Here is a 23,990-nt window from a genome sequence, read left to right on the forward strand (position 1 = left end):
GATCGAATGCACTTAAAGGTTGAAGGTTTTCTTTTTGTTCGTCATTACGATCAAACGAAAGGCATCAAATCAAATACATATAATGTTATAATCAAGCAATAACCTAATCTGATACTTCAATACTAGTGGTTTTTATCCTAAAAAAATAAATAGTCTATATTTTAATAGAGCTAAGTATTGTAACAGTAATATCACAAAAAAACCTATAATTAACTTTATTTGCTAGTCAATGTTACTCAAAAACACGAAACCGATACGAGTTGCTATTTCACCCGAGGCAGTTAATTTTTTCAAGCGAAATATCATTTTTAATTAGCACTATACGAGTACCTAGAAAATCCCAATAATTTACATCTACATTTTATAAAAACTTTTTACTGTAAAATTATTTATGACTGAGAAAATAGGGTAAACCGTATAGCTATTGCCCACGTAAGGATTTCAAACACATTGAGATAAAAAATTAAAGAAAGTATTTTAACTATCGACCATTTATGACTTTTTTCTTATAACTCAATAAACTGTTATACAGAATATTAACAGTTTTTAGTTAAAACTTACGTAACTTAGAAAATATTGAAATAAATTTAAAATCTTCCAAAAAGTACAGTCATTGCCCATTACTTACACTAATTGCCCACATCAAAGCACAGTAATTGCCCAGTATCTTAAAACAAAATAATCAATTTTAAAATGACAAAATAGGCTTTAAATAAACAAAACAAAACATTAAACTTAAATTCTAGTAGTACAGTCTTCAAAATTTCAAAATAAATTGCCTTTGGCCTTATTAACTATATTATCAAATATTTCTTGAGCTGATGTTGATGAGTCAGAATCGGTAGAGACAGAATCATCTACTTCAAAACATAGATGACGCAAAAATTTGAAATTTATATGTATTTATTTTTTTATCTTCTTTGATATCAGTTCAAGTGGTTGCTCAGAATGTTCAATTAGCTGTTGATTATTCTTTCCTAAAGTTGTATCTATTTCCTTACAATTAACATTTTCACTAGTAGATTTAACGTAGGATTTTCATTTTTTGTATTTGCGTTTGAATTTTTATCAATTTTTTCAAGCCAAACCATATTTTTCGGCAATTTATCTTGTAGGTAAATTTTTGGATGCATCTTGTACAGCTTCGATCGCTTTTTGCAAATTGTCTATGCTATATTGAACTTATGGAGTCTTTGGCATACTGAAAATGAAACATTAAAAGCCAATTCAATATTTATGCCTGTAAATTGCAAAACAAGTCTAGCAATGAGCAACTTAAACACTGCTACTGCATGGTGGCAACACCCTAATAATAATTGCCCTGGGCAATAACTATACATTAACATATGGCAATAACTGAAATGATGGTGGGCAATAACTAAAAATATACAGATTTACGTGCAGTGATTACCCACCGTTAAAATGACCGTTAGAAATCAAATTTTATCAGTTATTTTCATTGATAATGGAGAAAACACTTATAATTTCATCATGACTATACACCATTAGTTGAATATTAAATAACTTGCAAAAAACATTTAACCTCTAAGCAAGTAATTCCTTAGTAAAATTGTTAAAGTCTTTACCTGTTTGAGCAACATTTTCACCCGTCTTGACAAAATCCGCCATAACTGTTTTTTTTTTGTGTTTCCTATTGTAAATTTTAAATCTACTATACATTGATCTCGGAGCCATCTACTTAGTAAATTCAAATCTAACTAGAGTGATTCAAAGTCAGCACCTGACAATATTATTCTTAAAGCGGGCAATCACTACCAGTGGGCAATCACTCTCTGGTTTACCCTATATCGAAGTTATTATAAATTGCAAAAAGGAAAGAAAAAAGATGGCATTTGAATAATCAAATCGGTTTACAGTTTCATCGGAGTCGGCGATTTTATCAAAGCAATTTATCGTTCGTTTCTCGATTCTCAATCGATATTAGGACGATGTTAGTTAGAGTAGGGTCCGATACAATTACTGTCACGATGTATCGTCGTGGAGTTCAGTAAGGTTATTGGCTATCGCTTTTGACAGTCACTGGTCGAACCGCTCTTTGTAAAAGGTTTTGGAGTGTTATTAATTGAAGTTCTTCGGGATTCAATGATCATTACACTCAATTAACTCAGTAAAGTTACAAACTAAATGGTTGTTACAAAAACTTTCTAAGTTTATTTCGAGATAAACTGGTAGTCAAACGTACTAGCCCCGTAGACAAACTAGTAGAGATTTTTTGTCAGTCGATAGTTGAATCGGGTTTAATCAGTCATCATCATCATCTCAGCCATAGGACGTCTACTGCTGAACATAGGCCTCACAGGTTTAAACAATATGACCAGCCAATTCTTCATGCTGAATAAAAGCTGACCAAATTTTCGGCTGATAAAAAGTCTGTTCTTACTTTATAGGGCCGCCACAAGCGGCTGACATGACTAAGCAGTTATTTGACAGCAATGAACTTGCAAATTGGCAACCCCATAAATATTAATCAGTTTTATATTACGCAGCTTTGCGATTTCATTACGATAGAAGATACACTTATTCTTGTTTCGTTTCACCAAAGGAGAAGGCATCTACAATTTTATTATGCTCTAGGGCGGCGAAATATTGGCATGGTGTCGATTTTATTGTTAGCCAATGAATTTTTTACTGCTTTGAGTGCAAGTTATCATATTTATTATTTTGGAATTTTGGACCTTAGACAGTTTTTGACACATCCATCTAAACAATCCATCTATCCAAACAGCATAACTATACGTAAATGCAGTTTAGGGCAATACAGCTCACCATCACTAATTTAATTATCGTCAGAAAAATATGTCATATTTGACTAAAAGCTTGCAAGGTTCTTACCAAAATGGTGCCGATAGCGTTTTAACTTAGTAGTACATTAGACTTGAATTTTTGCTGTAAAGCTTTTCTTCCTCATATAATGCTGTCTATTTATTAACAAAGCATCCTCAAGTCACTTCATCTCAAAAAAGATAGACAAAAAATTCGCATTGATGTCGCAGCGCAGATTCGCACCTTCCCTGAAAGCCCTTAGGCCCCGGCCGCCCGCGCCCGGCTCGCCCGGGCGGCGCAGTAGCGCGCCGATCGTCGCGCCGCGTGCCGCCTTCGCACCTCCCGCGCCACGCTCGCTTGGAATCGGAACTTTTCCGTAGTTCGCCGCGGCCGCTCTGAAATCTGAACGTGTAAACGCAGTGTTGTGAATCTGTGGTTGCGATTGTGTTTTTTTTTGGCGCGCAAATTGTTTCTGACGTTTGGGATACTGGCTGGTAAGATTTTTTTAATATTTTTTTTATAAAAAAAGATAGAATAATGTTCTTATTTTAATTTATTTGACGTGCGCTTAAGTTTGGTTCGGAATAAAAAAAAATAAAGGTCCGATGGCGCAGTTGCGTTGTTAGCTCTCTGGTCTCAAGTTCAATTTCTGGTCGGGTACATGAAAATCTGTGTATTACACGTTGATTGTTCCTGATTGCATTATGTAAATGGAGATGGCCCTGAAAATGAGTCCCTTTGTCAATCTATGCCATCCTGCATTACTTGAATATGACAATACTTAATCGGAATAAGTCTGATACTTAATCTTAAACCTTATTATCCTAATTTTAAGGAATCAAATGTATCAATACGATTAAGTCGTTATTCCACACGGGAATAAGCTGAAAGATAATGAGGCACTCTGTCAACACTTAACCGAGCGTCAGGAAGGCGTCGCGGCGTAGTTGTTGAATAAAATTCAAGATTAGGTACGCTACCACTACCATTGGCCTTTCATAATTGATTAATTATGAATTGAGAATTACAGCTTCATTTTAGTAGGTTCTAATCAAGTATGAACTTTTCATATTAAATTCATCGATGATTAGAAGATGGGCACGCTGTTAACATTGAATTTAGAATCCGGGCGTTCCATAAAGCTCATTTCAATGGAATTGTTACAATAAAGGTAGTTACTAAATATTTGTGCGCAGTTACTATGATTATTCTACTGAATTGATTCAGTTTCCAAATGATATTTGTTTCCAATGTTTGTTTCATCGCTTCGTATCATCTGAATATGGAATTTTCATCACTGAATATCGAATCCAGAAACTACATAATATTTCAATTAGGTATACCAACATAGCGTTCTATTAGGTAAGTATTTGGTTGTGGTGGCTAATGTGATTCGTATAAGAAGTATTTATACGACATACTGTACGTGTACACGAATTAAAATAATGGTTTAAAATGTTTAGACCCTAGCTCAAGCAGCCGATGATAAATATCAATGGATGGTTGAAATGATAATAATGATGATGTTGATGAAATTGTATGTTGAACGCTGTTGTTGGTATTGTTACTTTGTTGGAGCTATCACACATTCTTCAATGAAAATGGGCTATTTTCTCTCCAGTGCCGGCAGTAGGTAAAATATAATTTTTATGATGTCCCATATAGAGTAAAAATCGAGTTTTAATATTGAGCAGCGGAAAATGCGTCGGCACGTCGCGAAGATTGATACTGCGAACAACATTCAGCGCTTGTTGAACTTTCCAATATATGATTTTGCTGTTTGGAACTTCTTTTTTAATATATTTATTATTCAAAACATCAATGTAAGTATCTATTTTCATGTACAAATTCATAATAGGTAATCTATGAAAAAGCAGGTAGATGTAACATAAGATATAGTATATGCTTTAGCTCATATAACTAATACACTGTGGTTTATGTGATATCGTCGTTACATTGTAGAAGTGAGTTTAAAAAGGACGACAATTTAAAGAGATCCGTAGCTGTTGATACGATCAAGCCCACGTCGTTTATCTCAAATAAATACATCTAGAAGAATATAGAATTGTTTGAAAACACTAATAAATATCTCTATTGTCTAGAAACATTAATTGAATAACTGACTAGTCCAATCTCGATAGACTTTACCGATTCCACATCATTTATTTCAAAGGCGTTTAGAATTAAAATACCGATATCTCGGATGTTTCCATGTCATCGAGTTTCGATAGTACCCGAGAACCCGATGCATGTGCGAAGGTCGATCCAGGGCAATATCGCCGCCGTGGAAAATTTCGCGTGTTTCCGGAAATTTTCGCGTGTTTTCACACACATTCTTACCGTTCACTTTGCTAATATTGAAGCGAACGCGTACAATAAATTAGGTTATGTACCTACCAGGAATTTGATGGCATGAAGGTTACTTTAGATTCAGTCACGAGAGGTTAGTAAATACCTGAGAAAATAATAGGTACCTACATAATATCTTAGTTTAGACCTATCCATCGGCCAGTCATTAGGTTTATAATGTACATGCGACTGCATGTCAAGCTAAAACTAAAATGTTTAGTCTGCTACCCAATTTAAGTTACTCACAAATCGTAGACGACACAATGTAGAGTAACTTAATACGAGTAGGGTACTACGAGTGTCTAAGAAAAAGACAGTAACATGATTTGTTTGGAGTTAGTGGTAATTATTTAGATTGATCTTAGAAAGCAAATTAAAGAATTTAATTTCTTTGAGAAAGTACAGATCCTACGGACTCTCTAAATAAATTGAAGCCCGTAGAGACGCTAGCTTTTCTATTTCATTTTGGAGACACAAACAACATACAGCAGATAATTTAATAGTTGCTTTAATAAATTAATGTGATGATAAATCTCTTAAATGAAAGCTAGTTTATTAAAAGCTCGCTCATGTAATTAGGTTCTTTGTGTAGCATTGATTTCCACGTATGCTGTGAAACTATAAGCTAATTACTTTCCATAGCGGTTTTATATTGGTTTCCTGTAAATACGTGTTATAATGACAGTAATAACATAATTATTACAAACACATTAATGAGAATCAACGAAATTAAATTAAACTTGTCGGTTTTATTTGTTAATGCAGTTAGGTTTACTGATATTGCAAATGAACGTGACTTTGGTTATTATTATGGTTTGCAAATTATATTTAGTCTGGATGATTACAAAGCCTTTTATGTCATGTTATCATCGGCCATAATAGGTAGTATCACCAAACAAGTAAGGTATTAATTCCGTTGGCATTAATATATCTTAATGAGGGTTTTCGCGAATGAAAGATCCGCTAGATGGCGGGACGTGGATGTGGGGTCTGACTGCTGCGTGATTGGTGGATTTTGACATATCTGTCTATGTCATATCAAAAATAACCAATCATGCAGCATTTGAACCTCGCGTCTACGTGTCGCCATCTGGCGGATTTTTCATTCGCGAAAACCCTCATTGCGCTCACCAATTGGCGCCAACCTGGCGATTGTAAATGCTATAGTCCTGAAGCTGTATTCAACAGTCACCAGTTGGCGCCACTGTCTTAGCCACAAACAAGTGACAGGACCTTATTTGCAAGAGGCGCTAACTGGTAAACGGAACTAAAGCCCGGTTGCCACCAATGCGGAGCGGAGCGAAAAAATGTCGAGTGGAAAAATTTTGTCTATAGAATTTGACAGTGGCAGCAGCTCGGCGCGGATCGGAGCTATGCGAAGCGAAGAGGAAAAGTGGAAATAATGAAATCTGATTGGTTATTAAATAAAACTTCTCCTCTCTGCTCCGCCTTGGTGGAAACCGGACTTAAGGAAACCATTACTGTTTGATCCTTCGATTTGTTGTTGTATTTATCTGTTCTGAACTACCCACCTTCCCACTATCTCGTTTGTTTTGTTCACAAAATAGGTAATGGCTTTGAAAGGTTTTTGCTTAAGCAAATGAGTGTATTAGCGATTTTCTGTAAAATATTCCAAAACACATAAATCTCTGGATTCCGCGGTTCCCGTGAGGTTAACGCGCATTCGCTCATTGTTTGTTCGTTAACATAATTTATTGCGCGTAACGAACAACTGTCTTGTTCGTACACATAAACTTATATACAATTTTCGGCTTACATCAGCAACTGCTTTAAATAATGAGAATGCAAATACTTAAAGGGAAAATTTTGAAGAAGAACAACATTCTGCTGATTTTATTACATTTTCTTCAAAGAAAATTAATCTGTTTCCCACTAATTTCAAGCACATATTCATAGTTATGAAAATGACCAAAGTAAAATCTGTACCCACAGTAAATTTTATTCATGAGAACAGTCTATGAATTTGCATGCAGACGAGGTGACTATGAAATTGTCTAATTCCATGAAGCTATGACACCTGCGGCTACTGTAGATACAGCAGGACATTTTCACATGAGCACACTCGAATGGGCACTGACGGTGAACGATCCTAGGAAACGGGAATTGCAACTGCAAGCTACTTCACAATTGAAAGAGACTTTAAGTTAAGCCACTTTTCATGATAGCCGTATTTCTTTTCTTTGTATAAGGTCATGTCGCCTGTTTCCGTCCAAGCGATGGATTACTCTTAGGAAAACGGAAACACGGGATAGTGGAAAATAAGTGCAGTCGGTAAAAATAGTCACGTGGATTCTTGCAAAAAGAACATTGACTCTTATTCCTGTGTGCTCATGGCGAGTTTACGTTAATTGTGCTCACTAGCAACTGCTACTTACATTTAATGTATGACAGAACTAAAATCTTCATAGATTTTTTTGACGTAAGTACTCGCTAGCAAGCACACCTAACGTAAACTTGTGGTAAGCACATTGTTCGTATATCGTGTAGGTTATAGGTAATAACTGAGGCAACAGCCATAGCGTCAGCCTTAAGGTCTCAGCCTCGAGTTTAGCGGGCAGCGGGGCGGGAGCGGCGGCGGCGCGGGAACGGCAGGATCTTATGCGTAAAATCAAATAGACCGGTTCTCGAAAACAGCGGCGCGGCAGCGGGCAACGAGCGGGCAGCGGCGCTTGAGCGGGCAACGAGCGGGCAGCGCACTCCTTCTTTTGCCCACAATAAATCGAGCGTTAGGAATAAATTTGAATCGAAATAAAATTGTCGCCGTTGTTCAAACATTTCGTTTGCGAATAAAAACAAATATCTCGACAACACAACCCCGAACACAACATTTCGCCGCTAAAGCGCCGCGCGAGCTGCCCGCTTGTTTCGAGAACGGGTCTGCGTTGCCCGCCCCGCTCCCGCGCCGCCGCCGCTCCCGCCCCGCTGCCCGCTAAACTCGAGGCTGAGGCCTAATAAACCGCCAAGCGCCTGTCATGATTCCATCGGATTGACGGCTTAACATAGAGCATATTATTATTAATTATGCATGGTTTATTACACCTTACCTATCTACTGGGCTTATTTTGAATGGAAAGTATAACAACAACAATTGGCCGACCTTTAAACCGCCCTAACAGTCAAAAGTCGTGTTGTTTTATGTATTTCGGGGTATATTAACTAAAACGAGCGTTGGCGGAATTCCAAAACAAATTTATTGAAAAATTGATTGTCTGCTTAATTATTTTCCGTGATTTTTTTGATTTATTACCTAATACTTATTCTGCTATTCGGGCCAGAGACAAATTCAACAAATCAAGCGATCATATAAATAAGACTTACTTACATTCTTGTATCTGTAGTGTTAATTATGAAAAATCTAAAACGTTAAAATAGCGGTATCGTTGTGGCCAATGAGATGCTGTCATAGTGACATTGACAATACGTCAATGTCACGCTAGCATCAAACGTCAGAATAGAGGGACGCGCGGAGACGACTCCGCGCGCTTTTGTGCTAAGTAATGAATTGTATCTAAATTAAGGCAATATAATGTATAAGATGAGTATCCAGTGTTTTATTTATGAGAGTAGATCTACCGGCCTCTAATAGTTCAGAAGTGGGATCTGAAACCTATGATAGTAACGTGATTTCAAAGTGTTCCAGGTGACCAATGTTTCGTGTTATTTGTCACGAATGTTATCACAAAACGCCCACGATTCTATGATTATAATGGAATATGATGAAGAGAGAATGTCAAGGAAACTACGCTGACAACTGTGTGAGATGCAGAAAAGTATTTAAGTACGAGAAATGATGGACGCAAATTATGAAGATACTCCCTCCGTAACTTGGCTTGTGGTCACGTAAGTGGTGAACAATTTGACTAACGATGGCCCCAGAGCAGGTACGATTTATTATTATTATCGACTAGCGGCCGCCCGCGACTTCGTACGCGTGGATCCCGTTTTACCCCCTTCATATATCTTACGCGGTTTAGATTTTTTCATACAAATGTTTTTTCCCGTTAACTCCCGTTCCCGTGGGAATTTCGCAATATCCTGTAGTAACTAAGCTTTAAGTTTACTAAGGGACCTGCATGCCAAATTTCAAGCGTCTAACTTAAGCGGTTTAGATTTTTCATACAAAAGTATTTTCCCGCTAATTCCCGTTCCCGTGGAGTATCCTAAAACCTGCCCAGGAGTATGAAGAATAATTGTACCAAGTTTCGTTAAAATCCGTCGAGTAGTTTTTGTTTCTATAAGGAACATACAGACAGACAGACAGACAGACAGACAGACAGACAGACAGACAGACAGACAGACAAAAAATTTACTGATTGCATTTTTGGCATCAGTATCGATCACTAATCACCCCCTGATAGTTATTTTGAAAATATATTTCATGTACAGAATTGACCTTTCTACAGATTTATTATAAGTATAGATTATTCCAACAGCAACAATATTAACACATTTCCTTTTTGAGCAAAATAATGCATGTAAGTGAATGATGCATCAAATGTTATAGGTATTATCAGTCTTTACTGATAATGCCAGGAATGTGTGTGAAAGCTATGGTATGTGCTCACTTTAATTGCAATGCCTAATAAACTATTTTAGTAAATCAAATTAAATTGAACGGTGTTAATTTGTTCATGTTTACATTCTGCGAAGAATAACCTGTTGAGATTTAAAATCTACAAAGAATAGATAGAATATGGTCACATAAATTAAATAAGCTTGGTGATCATGCCCGAGTAACCTCTTGGCATTATTTTGGAGAAGAATTAATAATTAGTTTTAATAAAGTAAATTGAATCTAAGATCTGTGTTGTGTAAATCAGTTTTAGTATCATGATGTTTCTTTCTTGATGTTAAGCACTATAAGATGAGATAAAATATATTAATTAGCTTAATTTGTAAATTGAAATTAAGTAAAGCAGCCAGTTATGCCGTTGAACATGTGGTGTATTTTTGGTACTCTTATAGTGATGGATACTTCAATTATTGTGAAACATAATTATTATTATGTTACATGATGCTATATTTTGAGTAAAGATAATGTTAATATTGAACTTTTCCAACTTATCAATTAATTTCTGCTGCCAGTAGTGATTTGGGTTGTATCACTAAAATTGAAAATTAGTGTAGGTGATTAAAATTTGTCTAATTGAATGTGGTACATTTAACTTAAAGAGTATTCTTGTGTACCAGCCATTATTGTTGGTTATTCTTCCCACATGGTGAAAATGATTTTAATCTTGAGGTTATTTATTAGCTGTTTAATAAAAAGGTTACTGGTTGTAGCATGATGTGTGTGCATATTTTTAGATTTGACTTGAGTTTTAGATGTGGTGACCTATCTGTCTGTGGGTTGGCCCTGTGGTGAGCAAATCAGTCAAGCACAATACCTGAGTGAAGCTGAACACTGAACAAGGGTACTTCACATAAGCACAGAATAAGTAATAGTATAGGTACAGAAGGATTACTCCGCAAGACGATGTAAATAAATGCGAGTCTTGCTACGACGCGATACAGTGGAATTCAGCTCGCACAGCACTACGTACCTACAATTTTATTCACCTACAAGTTTTGTCTCTTTCTATCGCGTGCCTCTGAACTCTTCTTACGCTGTTAGGGTTGCTGTCTAGTGAAAAAATAATTAATCTACTTATTTGTAATGAGGTACGTATGTAGGTAACTATGCATTCATTATGGAAAACCTTGGGAGAGGCTTTTGTCCAGCAGTGGACGTCATTTGGCTAAAACGAACGAACGCATTCTGAGCAGTAGTCATAGTAGGTTAGGTTCCTATACTATCCTAAGAATTATTGATTACCTACATGGCCAACATACCTTTCAGCATCTTTGGGAAGCGAAAAAAAAAAAAGATAAATCCGGTAGATTTCTTTTCGAATTTAAACACCCGAACGCCGCACAATATTTCTTTCTCTTTATGTCCATTTTTAAATAATACTTCGATCATAGAATTATAATCATACTACAACGCACGCCAGCGTCCTGACGGGCGCGCGCGTGACACTCGACTGATATAATACCCGCCGGCGGGGCGCTTCGCTGTAGGTAATTATCGGATGTACCGCGCGGAGTGAGCCAGGCTTGACATAAGTGATTTGGAGTTGGACAGAAGGTAATGCAATACCAAAGGGCATCAGCTGTGATATTGGTGAGTGAAATTGTAATACAAAAGGAATCAGCTGTGATATTTGGTGAGTTGAATTAATGTTTTATTGCAAGGGTTGAGCTGAGACTAGCAGTGCCACTGCGGCTTGGTTGTTTAACTGTGCTTATTCTTGTCATTGCAATGAAATTGCATACAATTAACTTGAGTGTGAACAGATTTTAATAATTAATTAGCTACAGTCTACTGCTAGATTTTAGAACTTCCCAACTGCCGCTAGCAGCCTTAAGCAAAAATTGGGTATTTCTTGTGAATGCTTTGAGGATGGTAACTTCATTGAAGTATTTGCAATTGTGCTGTTACCTAAGATAATCAAGAAGTTTATTTTGATAAAGTTGCATTTGTGTGTGGAGCAACTTGGTGTTCACCCAAACACAATGTTTAGCAGCAATATGTTTCACTTGCATTATTTTGTTGTCAGTGATGATTTATGTAGTTGTGTTATTCATCTTAATATGTTGATAATGTTGTGGTTATGGGAATGGTTTGAAAATAATAATAATAATGTATATGATGTACTTGTTGATCATACACCAGTGGACATTGTCATGAAGCTGGGCGGACATTGTCATTCTGCGTGAGATGTCCTGATATCTGTGTGAGGAGAACATGTGGCATGACATTACAAGCTATGTGGAATGGCCTAATCTGTGTGGGTTTAAAGTGAAAATGTTCAAAGAACCCTAACTAATCCCATAAATCATTTAGGATGATGACATTAGATGTACTGTATGATGGTGTATAGATGTACTGTATGATGATTTCTTGTGTCAGCAGAGCCGAAAGTAGTCAGCGTGCAAAGGTGCGTGGTGTGCAGCGCGCCTAGCGGCGCCAGCTGCAGGTACCCGCGCGTGGGCGGCGGTGGCGGCTCAAGCGCGGCGGGCCGCAGCGGCGCGACAGCCAGCTCGGTGCAGAGCGGCGTGGCGCGCGGCGCGGTCGGCATGCGGCTGCTCCTGCGGCGTGTACAGCGGGTGCCACAAGCTGTGTGGTGTGGAACATGTCGTGATTATCTGTGGGACATGTCGTGACAGGCTGGTTGCAACATGTCGTGACAATCTGTGTGGAACATGTCATGACAAGCTGTGGTCATGATGAGTAACGGCGTCAGCGGCTCGAGCGCGGAGGGCCGCAGCAGCGCGACGGCTAGCTCGGCGCAGTGCGGCGCAGCCAGCGCGGGCGCTTCGGGCAGCAGGGCGCACAGCGTGGGCGCTTCGGGCAGCAGCGCGCACAGCGCGCGTGCATCGGGCAGCATCAGCGCGGTCAGCGCGCGTGCATCGGGCAGCAGCAGCGCGGTCAGCGCGCGTGCATCGGGCAGCAGCAGCGCGGTCAGCGCGCGTGCATCGGGCAGCAGCAGCGCGGTCAGCGCGCGTGCATTGGGCAGCAGCAGCGCGGTCAGCTGCGCGGTCAGCGCGCACGCATCGGGCAGCTGCGCGGTCAGCGCGCACGCTTCGGGCAGCTGCGCGGTCAGCGCGCACGCTTCGGGCAGCTGCGCGGTCAGCGCGCACGCTTCGGGCAGCTGCGCGGTCAGCGCGCACGCTTCGGGCAGCAGCGCGGTCAGCTGCGCGGTCAGCGCGCACGCTTCGGGAAACAGCAGCGCGGTCAGCGCCAGCAGCGGCAACGGCTCGCGCTCTGCGCGCAGCAGGTCGCGCGCCAGCGAGTGCGCGGGCAGGCGGTGCAGCCGGGCGAGTCGGTGCGTCACGAGCGGCGCCAGCGCGGCGAGCGCTGCGTGGTGCGCGGCGCGGTCGGCGCAGCAGGAGTCCAGCAGGTGCCGCGCGTGGTGGAGCAGCAGGGCGCGCGTGAGCCAGGGCACGTTGTGGGCGCCTATGAGCGCGTTCACGGCCAGCGTGTGGTACGAATGGTGGTGGAGATGGCAGAGTGGACCTAGCAAGGTGCACAGCTGGATCCCAATACGAGGCGTCAAGTGTGCTATGAGTAGAGTAGACCTTCGAGGACGAAGGAAATGTAGGATGGCCGAACTGTTAATTATGAAAAATCTAAAACGTTAAAATAGCGGTATAGTTCCAAAATACTGGACTGTCCTGTCGATGACATTGACAGTGGGGCGCCACCGTCAATACCGGATCGCTGGTTCAGATTTTTGCCATGTTGGAAACCATATAGTTGAACGATGGTAGCGCCCCCCTGTCATTGAGTTTGGCGGGACAGTTCAGCGTGGGTCATCTATATCGTTGTGGCCAATGAGATGCTGTCATAGTGACATTGACAATACGTCAATGTCACGCTAGCATCAAACGTCAGAATAGAGGGACGCGCGGAGACGACTCCGCGCGCTTTTGTGCTAAGTAATGAATTGTATCTAAATTAAGGCAATATAATGTATAAGATGAGTATCCAGTGTTTTATTTATGAGAGTAGATCTACCGGCCTCTAATAGTAGGTACTGTTGTAACTAACCGTTTAATGTTAAAAAGAAAGTTATCATCAAATTCAAATTCTATTAAGTAGCACCCTAATGAGTGAAGTAACGTTTAACGTATAAAACTGGGTTATCAAAATAAATCCGGGATCGCATGTGTTTAGCGCCGTAATCTACATGAACGCCCTCATGTGGAACGGCCATCCCTTTGCTTTTTTGCAAATTGTGGGCCCGAAAAGGCCTGAAGCTGTGTGAAAATGCCCGAAAAAGCACCCCTAGTCCGCAGGAAAGGTCGCCATCTGATCCTATTTCAGCGAAATCATTTATAGTTACTCAAAATCGTATCAACTTCTTATCAAATTATACCTACGTATAGCCTCTATACAAATTACTATCATCTACAAATAGTTTATCAACAACTGCAGGTAGTTACCTATTTGACCGCCATTTCATCTGAAATTAAATAATAAACACTATTTTTAAACAGCTACAACGGCATTTTCATAATCAATAATACTTGTATGTATCTGAAAATACTCTATGGTAACTTCGGCTTTCGCACTTCAAATATGAAAAATGTTAATATAACGTTATATATTTATTAAATAAATTCCAAAAATAATTAATTGGAAGCCCTACATGTCCATACGAGTAAGTAGGGAACAGATAACCGGGCCGGGAGAGGCAATATCTAGAAGCATCTCGGTTATAAATGGCGGGACCACATGCCTTTGACTTTTCCCTTCCAACCTAAGGTTTAATTAATTCTTTCCTCTTTTGCATAATCATTCTAGACGCTGGACTGGTCAGATATTTATTTGAAAACATTTTTCTTGTAGCAATTTTAAGGATCAGTTTGATTTGTTATTATAAATTCCAAAGTCAGAGTTACTTTCTGTCAGTTTCAGTGCTGCTGAAAAGCTGAATAAATTTTGATTAATTTTGTGTAAAGCTAAATATGAATTTAATAAAACATGAATGACTGAATAGGGAGAAACATTTAAATAAGTAGGTATTTTGCTATTCTAATCTTTGTTTTCTTTATGTTTTCATGTCCGAAGCTTCCCCCCCCACCTGATCTAAAAAGCTTGTTCATTTCCTTTAATACCTTTTTATAAAACACATCAACTTTCAAAGTCGGAGCTAAAATGCCACACGGTGTTTTGATCTCTGTCAATGTAAACATTTACTAGCCCTTGATCCTCTGCAAATAGCCCCGGGCTGTGGCCGGGTCACACCACATCCCTTCTTCTTCCCCGTACGGGACCACGGGATAAATTAATTATCCCAGTGCTCGCATAATTTCACTTCCCACTCAAAGTTGTTCCCATAAATAATACGTAAGTTGGAAGTTAAGGCAAATTAAAAAGTTGGACAAATTTTAGCAGAAGTTACCCGTAAAATTGCAATTTATGATCACTTGTTATAATAACTTGGAAATAAACTATTTTTTATAAGGTAATTTGTTCTTTTAATAACTTTAAAGATATTTTTGTTTGAGCTAAGACATGGCGTTATACACAAGTAGCATCTGTTGTTAATAATTTGCAATATTTTCCCACAAACTTTTTCTATCCATCAGATTTAATGCATTCATTAAAGGAAAAATGTTTTCTTGTTTCCACGAAAAGTCGTTTCATGCCGTATAAATTGACTAGGACATAAATTGCTATAATTAATCGCCAAGGTTCAGTATAAATGATCCAGTCACAGGGGAGATAGCAGCTTGGCGATATAAAAGGTTCCTTTGAAATATCACCTTTAACTTACATTAATTAATTTTCAATGATTAAGGATTACTCGTATCTTTCGAATAAAATAAAGTAAGTTTAATATTACAGAAGATTATTTTTTCACTTTTTGAGATAATGTGATAATAGTCCAGTCATTTAAGCTTAAATTAGGTAAGAATCTCGGAATTCGAGATACCCAGCTGTAAGTATGTAAATACTTGTATATTGACACCCTAAAAGTTGTCTCAAAACCTACATATGGTAGGGTGTAAGCAACTATTAAATTTTAAGGTCAAAGGTCACAAAAATCGCTTTTTTTTTAAATATCTCATTTCCTATGGGTTTTTTGCTATTTGTATTTATTATCAATATTGTAGAATACAAAATTCTCTACAAATTTTGTTCAAAAAATTTTTTTATACGGTGAACCGTTTTCGAGATAGAGGGCGGCCGCTAGTACTTATAATAAATCTGTAGAGGTCAATTCTGTACATGAAATATATTTTCAAAATAACTATCAGGGGGTGATTAGTGATCGATACTGATGCCAAAAATGCAATCAGTAAAATTTTTTCTGTCTGTCTGTCCGTCTGTATGTTCCTTATAGAAACAAAAACTACTCGACGGATTTTAACGAAACTTGGTACAATTATTCTTCATACTCCTGGGCAGGTTATAGTATACTTAGGAATTCCCACGGGAACAGGAATTAGCGGGAAAATCCTTTTGTATGAAAAATCTAAACGCTTAACGGAAGTTAGACGCTTGAAATTTGGCATGTAGGTACCTTAGTAAAAGTAAACAACAAGGAATTCCCGAAATTCCCACGGGAATTAGCGGGAAAATCCTTTTGTATGAAAAATCTAAACCGCTTAAGTTGACCTGAAGTGATGCAGTGACCGCGCGCTCTCCGCCCTCTATCTCGATAACGGTTCACCGTATAAAAATTTTTTTTAAACAAAATTTGTAGAGAATTTAGTATTCTACAATATTGATAATAAATACAAATAGCAAAAAACCCATAGGAAATGAGATATTTCTAAAAAAAGCGCAAAAAACCGATTTTTGTGACCGTTGACCTTGAAATTTAATAGTTGCTTACACCCTACCATATGTAGGTTTTGAGACAACTTTTAGGGTGTCAATATACACGTATTTACAGACTTACAGCTGGGTATCTCGAATTCCGAGGTGAACTTACTATAATGACTGGACTATAATAATTATGTGTAACGTAATGTAACGTAATTCAAATTCAAATAGTTTATTCAGTACATAGACCCTTTCCAGGGCACTTATATATTATTTTGCCAACAATAAGCCCTCATGCTAAGATAAATAAGTAAGTATGCTTGTTATTGAAGTGGGTTACCACAATAAGTAGTTCAGTGTTCGACAGGGGTCAAACTAGCGACCTTCGAATCGGAAGAACCGCATACATTTGTATGCAAATATACAAAAATACCTCGATCGATATTTTCCCATCGAGATTACGCACAAACCGACGGGGATACGCATGGAATATTAATTTGCAAAAATGAAAACACGTCGTAATGCAAGTATTGAGATTTCCCCTTGGATTCGTAATCTACTTTCTGAGTTTCAATTTAAAAATTCACCCATCGAGCACGTCCTTGTATCACGGCGGAGGCACGTTTGCGGTTGGCTTGTTCCTCTGAGGAATACTAATTACTAGTTAAAAGCCAGGTCCATCGTCCGACGCGGTGTGAAGCTACAGGTACGTAACTGGTGTTATGCCATCAATAAAGCCATCGGTGATTTACATTTTGAGTTGCGCTATTAAAATAGTACGACTAATGCCAGTTTTCACAATCAATCCCTAATTTTTAAGTGACCCTTATGAGAACAAAATTCCTGTTATGTATTATCATAGGGGTCACTTAAAAATTAGGGATTGATGGTGAAAACGGGCGTAATATTCTTCTTCTTCTTCTTCTTCTTTCTTCTTTCTTCTTTTTCAGCCAAATGACGTCTACTGCTGGACAAAGGCCTCCCCCAAGGTTTTCCACAATGAACAGTCCTGCGCTGCCCGCATCCAGGCTCTTCCCGCGACCTTTACAAGATCGTCGGTCCACCTAGTAGGAGGCCTGCCCACTATGATCACACTACCCACAATCTTCTTCTTCTACCTCGCCTTAACCCGTTTGGGGTCGGCTTTAATGTAATGCCTTGTTCGTGAAGTCCCAATACTTTCATGTCCTTTTGGACATTCGTCATGCAGGTGGTTGTGATCTTCCTCTTCCCCTCTTTTTTTTGGCGATGGAAAGGCACTTTTTCATCACGACTAATAAATAAATAAATAAAAGTAACATTTCAATTTGTAGCATAACGTTGTTTATGAGACTGCCTATTGTCGTCGTTAACTTGCAGATATTTAACGTAACAATTTTTCACATATTCAAAAACAAGAGTTCAGTTGGTGAGATGGATAGGAAAAGTACATGCATTTTCGTTAACAAGTAAGTTACGAGTACATGAGCAACGCTTGATGGGCAAAATCAAAAACATAAACCGTTTATCAGCGTTTTAAGTTCAGCGGCATAGGTGTGAAAACGTAACAATCAGTCAGAGTGTGTCGCTGTGGTGTCACTTTTCACTCAAAGTCATGTTACCTACAATATTAGTATGAATGCAGAGTTTGAAATGTGTTGACGTTTTGTCCCCGAGTCCCCAGTGAAACATAGCATAACGGAAAACGCGCGTGAAAATCATTTTCATGCCCATTCGTGAGTTATGTCAATTTGCACAATATACCCCTCAGTATTTATAATGAAAGAGACAAAATTTTGCTTATTTTGGGACTAGATGGCGCAGTAGTCGACGGGAAAAAAAGCTCCCTAATTTTCCCAGCGCCAGTTTTCCGATAATGCTTCGGTTAACCGTTGGAAGAGGCATGAACTTAAAATAACGTAGGCATAAGTACGGTCTAAATATTCAGATTATTGAAAGGGACGCATAGAAAAAGAAACAAAATATGGATAAGACGTGCCAGAATTTTATTGAAAGTATAAAAACTAAGCCAGCTAAGCTAAATAATGTGCTTGTATTAGGAGTGGTTCACCACAAAATGTTCAGTTCAGTTCAGCTCAATCAAAGTAGCGTCATCACAAAATTGTCGAATCGGCAGTATTCGCCTATACCTAAACCACTGGGTTCGTATTTTTTCTATCCATCTGAATATTAATAAATAATTATTCTTCTGATTAATTTCGTTGCGGGTCCAATGACAGTTTAACTTTCCCCCAGAACAAACTTGACCTTCATTGGTTGGGTTTTTATGGCGGTCAAGCTGTAGATCCTGGCTACACAGGAGTTGCAGTGGTGGGAACGAGAGGTGGGAATAGTCCCGTATCCATCTGAGTATCCATGTACCTAATTACTTTCACATGATATAGTAGGTAGGTATATACATATGTGTAGTTTTGTTAAAGGTTGATTTACTTTTCTTATACATAATAACAACTTAGCCTCCCATTAGGTTGCCACTAAGCAATTTACTTTAATTGAACCGACCGATATAATATATCATACAATACTCTACAAAATGTACAAAGTTAGGTTTGCCTGTGATTTGAACTTCGTGATTAATATTAGCTTCAATAATAGATTATCACATTATATTATCACATTCAGTCAATAGCCTATCTGTTCAATATGATGCTCACAGTTTAGTCGGATTATTGTACCAATTGAATTTGACTATTAATATTAACAGACAATTTATAGTGCGCCTAATACCTCCCTTGATACCAAGTAAATTCTATAGCTTCAAATACCTATAGCGTTCCAAATTAATAGACGCTCCTGAATAATAATTTGAATAGACCTGTCAATCGTTCTATGCATAAAATAAGTCTATTTTGGTTAAGTTCGTGAAATCTCATCAAAGGATTGGGGGGAGTTCGTTAATTAACGCCCTTTCATTAGTGGCCTGTGACTGCTTTATGTCCTTGAATACTTTGGGAAGTAACGTATTTATATTAACGCTAATGTTTACTATGCTGTGTTAGTTTCAAATTGAATATAGTGTTTAGTGTCGGCTTACAATTAAGTCTTAATTATGGATAAATAGACGACGTAAAGTAGGCTTCTGACTCTACTAATTAGGTTACAAATTAGTAGAGTCAGAAGCCATTTTAGGTTACAAATTAAGCTAATAAGCAACAAAAAAGTAAATGATTTTCTGCCGATTTAAAAGCACATCAACTTACCTCAAAGTAGTACATAGTTTAGAATTATTAAAAAGGTCTTATATTGTTGTAGATTGATGTGTGGTTCATCATCATCATTATCATCATCTCAGCCACAGGACGTCCACTGCTGAACATAGGCCTCCCCCAATGCTTTCCATATTGCCCGGTTGGTAGCGGCCTGCGCCTTCCTGATACCTTTACGATGTCGTCGGTCCACCTTGTGGGTGGTCGTCCTACGCTGCGTTTTCCGGTACGCGGCCTCCACTCTAGAACCTTGCTTCCCCATCGGCCGTCAGTTCTGTCAGATGTGTGGTTAACTCTATCTGAATATCTATGAACACAATTTTCAACATCTGTCATGCCAAACCACGCAACGCTACGCTCGTACCTACAAAACGTCAGTTTGAGCTACATTGTGCCGCGTTTCACATTAATTCAGTTTCAGTATGAAACTGTGAAGGGATGCAATTCACAAACTTGTATTACCAATCCAAGTCAAAGTTCAAATGTAATGAAAACTTTGTTACCTTGTATTGTGTTAACACTGCTGTAGTTAAAGTTGTTTGTTGGTTTGACTAAACCTAAGTCTAAAATAGATGAACTTTGGTAGGGTGGAAGTGTAGCCCTTCAAATACCAGCGAATCCGGACACAGTAGAAAACAATTGTTACCGCGATCTCATGCGACCACTTATAAGGTTCGGCCAAACAGACGCCATCAGGCTGCGTGTGCGATAGCAATGGCGATGGCGATAAATACGTTTAAAGGTTCAGCCAAACCAACGCGATCAGCCGGCGTGCACCGATTGCGATCAGACTTAACCTAACCTAACCTTTAAGGTTCCACGAGTTAACAGGCCTAAAGAATAAAGATAATAAACAAAGATATTGAGTACCTATTGACATAGCGACAGAGAGATATACTAAGCTGTAATGATACTTCAAACTTCGACACAAAAGCGATCTGTAACGTGTCAGAACCCGTAACTTCGCAACCGCGCCGCAACTTCGGTTGCAGAGCTGATCAATCATCTGTGAGCATTTTTGTTGTTTTTGTAGGAATTCCTGCAAATATAGGCGCCACAGAACTGCACTGGATGATTGCAGGTTGAAGAATTGAGTGGAATATGGAGTCATACAGGATGATATTCCTTTTTGCTTCATATACCTTTTTGGTTTTGGGTGATTTCGGTGTTATTCCCGATTAGAATTTCTAATAGATCTTTCGATTTTTTTCGAATTGAAGATCTTTTATTAGTTCTTGTTTATGTTTCCCTTCTCTTTATTTTTACACTCTGTGCGAGTATACTCATAGTATAAGTACAGGGAAAAATATACATTGTCCCAAATAAAACAAAAATGCTCATGTAATTGTAAAAACCCAATAAAATGATTCCGTAACCGTAAAATCTTCTCTCCTAATTAGTATTTTTTTGGCCTTTTCTTTGTATAGTAGGTCAGGCTTAGATATTTTTAAGATCAGCTTATTTTCTAAAAAAAAAAACAAGCTTATTTCCTTGTCTACCCATTTTAGTATAATCTCTGCCTAGTTCGTAGCTAGGCAAGTGGTGTAATAGTTGATTAATTTAATTATGATCCTTAGCACAGATCCTAGTCACACCCAAGGGAATTCGGTAGCTCGCATAGTCCTAATTACCTGTTTAATTATTCATTTACCGCAGTTCACGTATTGCTTCCAGATTGACATGAGTGTGGTTGAGTGGGAGAAACTCTAGCCACATGGAGTCAGTCACACCGAGATTCTGAGAAGTGATTAGGTATTAATGTCAAAAATATTACGCTGAAAATAGAATCTTGCGATACTTTAGGTGGGGAAACTCTTCATGAGATAAAATATAGCAATATAGCATTGTCGATATTCCACCAGCTCGCACTAAGCGTTTCGATGACTCTTTTATAATGCGAACAGCTAAGAGACCGAAATTCGCTGCCTGCTGCTGTCTTTCCTGAACACTATAATGCGGGCCTTTTCAAGGCGAGAGAATAGGTACTTACAGGGCAGATTTTTACCATCACTTAACACCAGGTACGATTGCGGTCAAATGCCTGCCTCGTCATGCATTAAAAAAAAGACATTCTGGTCTTAAATAATATTTATTTTGTCTATTTTTAGTCGTATAATTTTATAACGATTCGACATAAAGTTACAATGTAGAGATAGGTAGGACACAAATCTGAACTCACCTTCAAACTTACCTACTGTGTTGTTTGTATTCTGTGCCAATGTGTTCTATTTCGAACTGATGTTGTTACCCTTCCATTATTAGTTTTGACGTACTTTTTATTAGTTCAGCTATCTACTTGGGCACGGTTTATTAGTTTGTCCAACCCACGCTATTAACGTTGATCTAGGCAACCATCAAGACGTTTCTTTTATGTAAACTGAGTTTATTTAGTTTTTACTCCCACTTGTTTTTCACCCACAGTTTTCTCAAGAAAATATTTATAATAGTTCGTTTTCTGGGTGGATAATGCCGCCTGAATTAAATAATGCTCTTGTAAATTACGATTTATTTATTTACTCACAATGAAATCAAGAGATCTCTGTGATCATTTATCCTTTCTCTTATCCACACAAAGCAATTTTTTTCTTTACCATTCCCAACATACTCGCTGACCCATCCAAAAATCTTTTCAATAGCATATAGCTACATGATTTCCAACCGACATAGGCTACTTTTTATGTCAAAAAATACCCGAGTATCCCTGTGACAAATGAAAAACATATCCACGCAGCCGGGAAAGGGCAAGGCTATTAAAGAGAACTCATTAGTCATCCCAAAAGATTGCGCGAAATAAAACTCACGTACACATCAAGGCCGCAGGGAGCCCTAAAGATGCAGCCCATTACAAATGACCCCCACTTAAAGCACTTCAACCCAAATTCCACTTCACGACCCCCTAAACGACGCGCATAATTTTTAACTCAAAGTAAATGAAAGGGGCAGGGGCATAATATCTATATTTCCGAAGTGCTCAACGCATGCCGCCTTGTTGAGGTAACAACCTCGAGCGCCTATAAAAATGCTAATAGCACGAATGTGATGCTGTTTCAAAAGAAAGGGAAAGGTATAGTATCGGAAAAGTCTATTCCGCTCGAATCCCCTAATTCCCAGAAGATATCAGATCGGATCTCTGGGGACCGTTTATTTGGGTAAAGCAAAAATTCTGAAATGGGGCAAGGCTTTCGATTACGCATAATGCTTTGCATTCGTGGGAAATTTAAGGAAGCCGTTTGATTTATGATCTCTAAATCGACTGTGGGTAGTCATCTGAAATGAGATGTGACACGAGTTGAGTGTGTTTACTTTAGTTCAACATCGATAGAAGCTGCCAATAAAGCATGCAGTCAACGTGCAATGAACCGATAAAATAATTGGTGTTTAATATTCAGTGCCAAGAGACGCTACAGTTTAAAATCTACTTGAACCAATCTGAATCGTGTCGTATTTATTCAAGGGTGGCGAAAAAAGCGCTGGAAACTCCCTAATAAAATAAATGGACTAAGGCGTTTAACAAATTCATTTGGCGAGTGAATTCGATTTAGGTAACCAAGTGGAAATTCGAGATAAGGCCTGATACGCTTTGTAGAAGCTGTTGCAGTGTTTATAATATTATATTAATTGGATTTTATGTGCTTTTAAGAAGATTTCTTTTTAATGTAGTAGGTAACTTCATTGAATAATAATTTCAGTCAAACCTTTTGTTCTTTGCATGGATATGATACACCACCCCTAGTCCTATTACATTATTATCATATTACAAATAATCGCGACCTAGCAATTGTACGAACTTATGAAATTATTCTGAAATATAAGAGAAAATCACGCGCTATTAGTAACACCGTTCTACTTACCTACTTTTTTAAATTATCACAAAATTTTCCTTTGCCCGAGAAATTCTCGGTAGAAATTCCAATTATTTTGCAATTTCCTTTAGCGCTTTAAGGCCAGTCGTTCAGCGGCCTTCTTAGTACCTAGTTCTTTCAGGAAATGCTTATTTAAATAGTTGCTTTAGCGCAAAAGATGTGCGGCCAGACGCTCATTTCACCCGACACAGTAAATTTGAGTAAGTTCTTTCAGATCTCCAGCTTTGCACGTTATTTCATCTGAGTTTCCGGTTTTATGAAGGAACTCGTTTCAGCCTGATTCCCTCTGAATGCTGCCACATTTGGCTTCTACTTTCTAAGTCCCCTTTTAGTACTAAGACTCTAAAATCTTTCAGAATTTCCAATAAATTGCTTTACAGGCAAGTTGTGTACGTGATGGCAACGTCTAAGAAATTGAACTTTCACCCATGTATTCTAGGTAACTAA

At 38.5% G+C, this 23,990-nt stretch overlaps 1 long non-coding RNA gene across 2 annotated transcripts in view; it reads left to right on the plus strand.

Annotated features, from left to right (window-relative positions):
• The first annotated feature begins 3,096 nt into the window (after positions 1 to 3,096).
• The window catches only part of LOC135078481 (uncharacterized), a 58,022-nt gene continuing 37,128 nt past the window's right edge, over positions 3,097 to 23,990 (plus strand). For both annotated transcript variants that reach the window (XR_010258625.1, XR_010258626.1), the window contains exon 1: positions 3,097 to 3,278. This is a non-coding gene — a long non-coding RNA (uncharacterized LOC135078481). The remainder of the gene's footprint in view (positions 3,279 to 23,990) is intronic.

The sequence above is a fragment of the Ostrinia nubilalis genome, chromosome 15 (assembly GCF_963855985.1).
Source record: "Ostrinia nubilalis chromosome 15, ilOstNubi1.1, whole genome shotgun sequence".
Taxonomy (NCBI): Eukaryota; Metazoa; Arthropoda; class Insecta; order Lepidoptera; family Crambidae; genus Ostrinia; species Ostrinia nubilalis.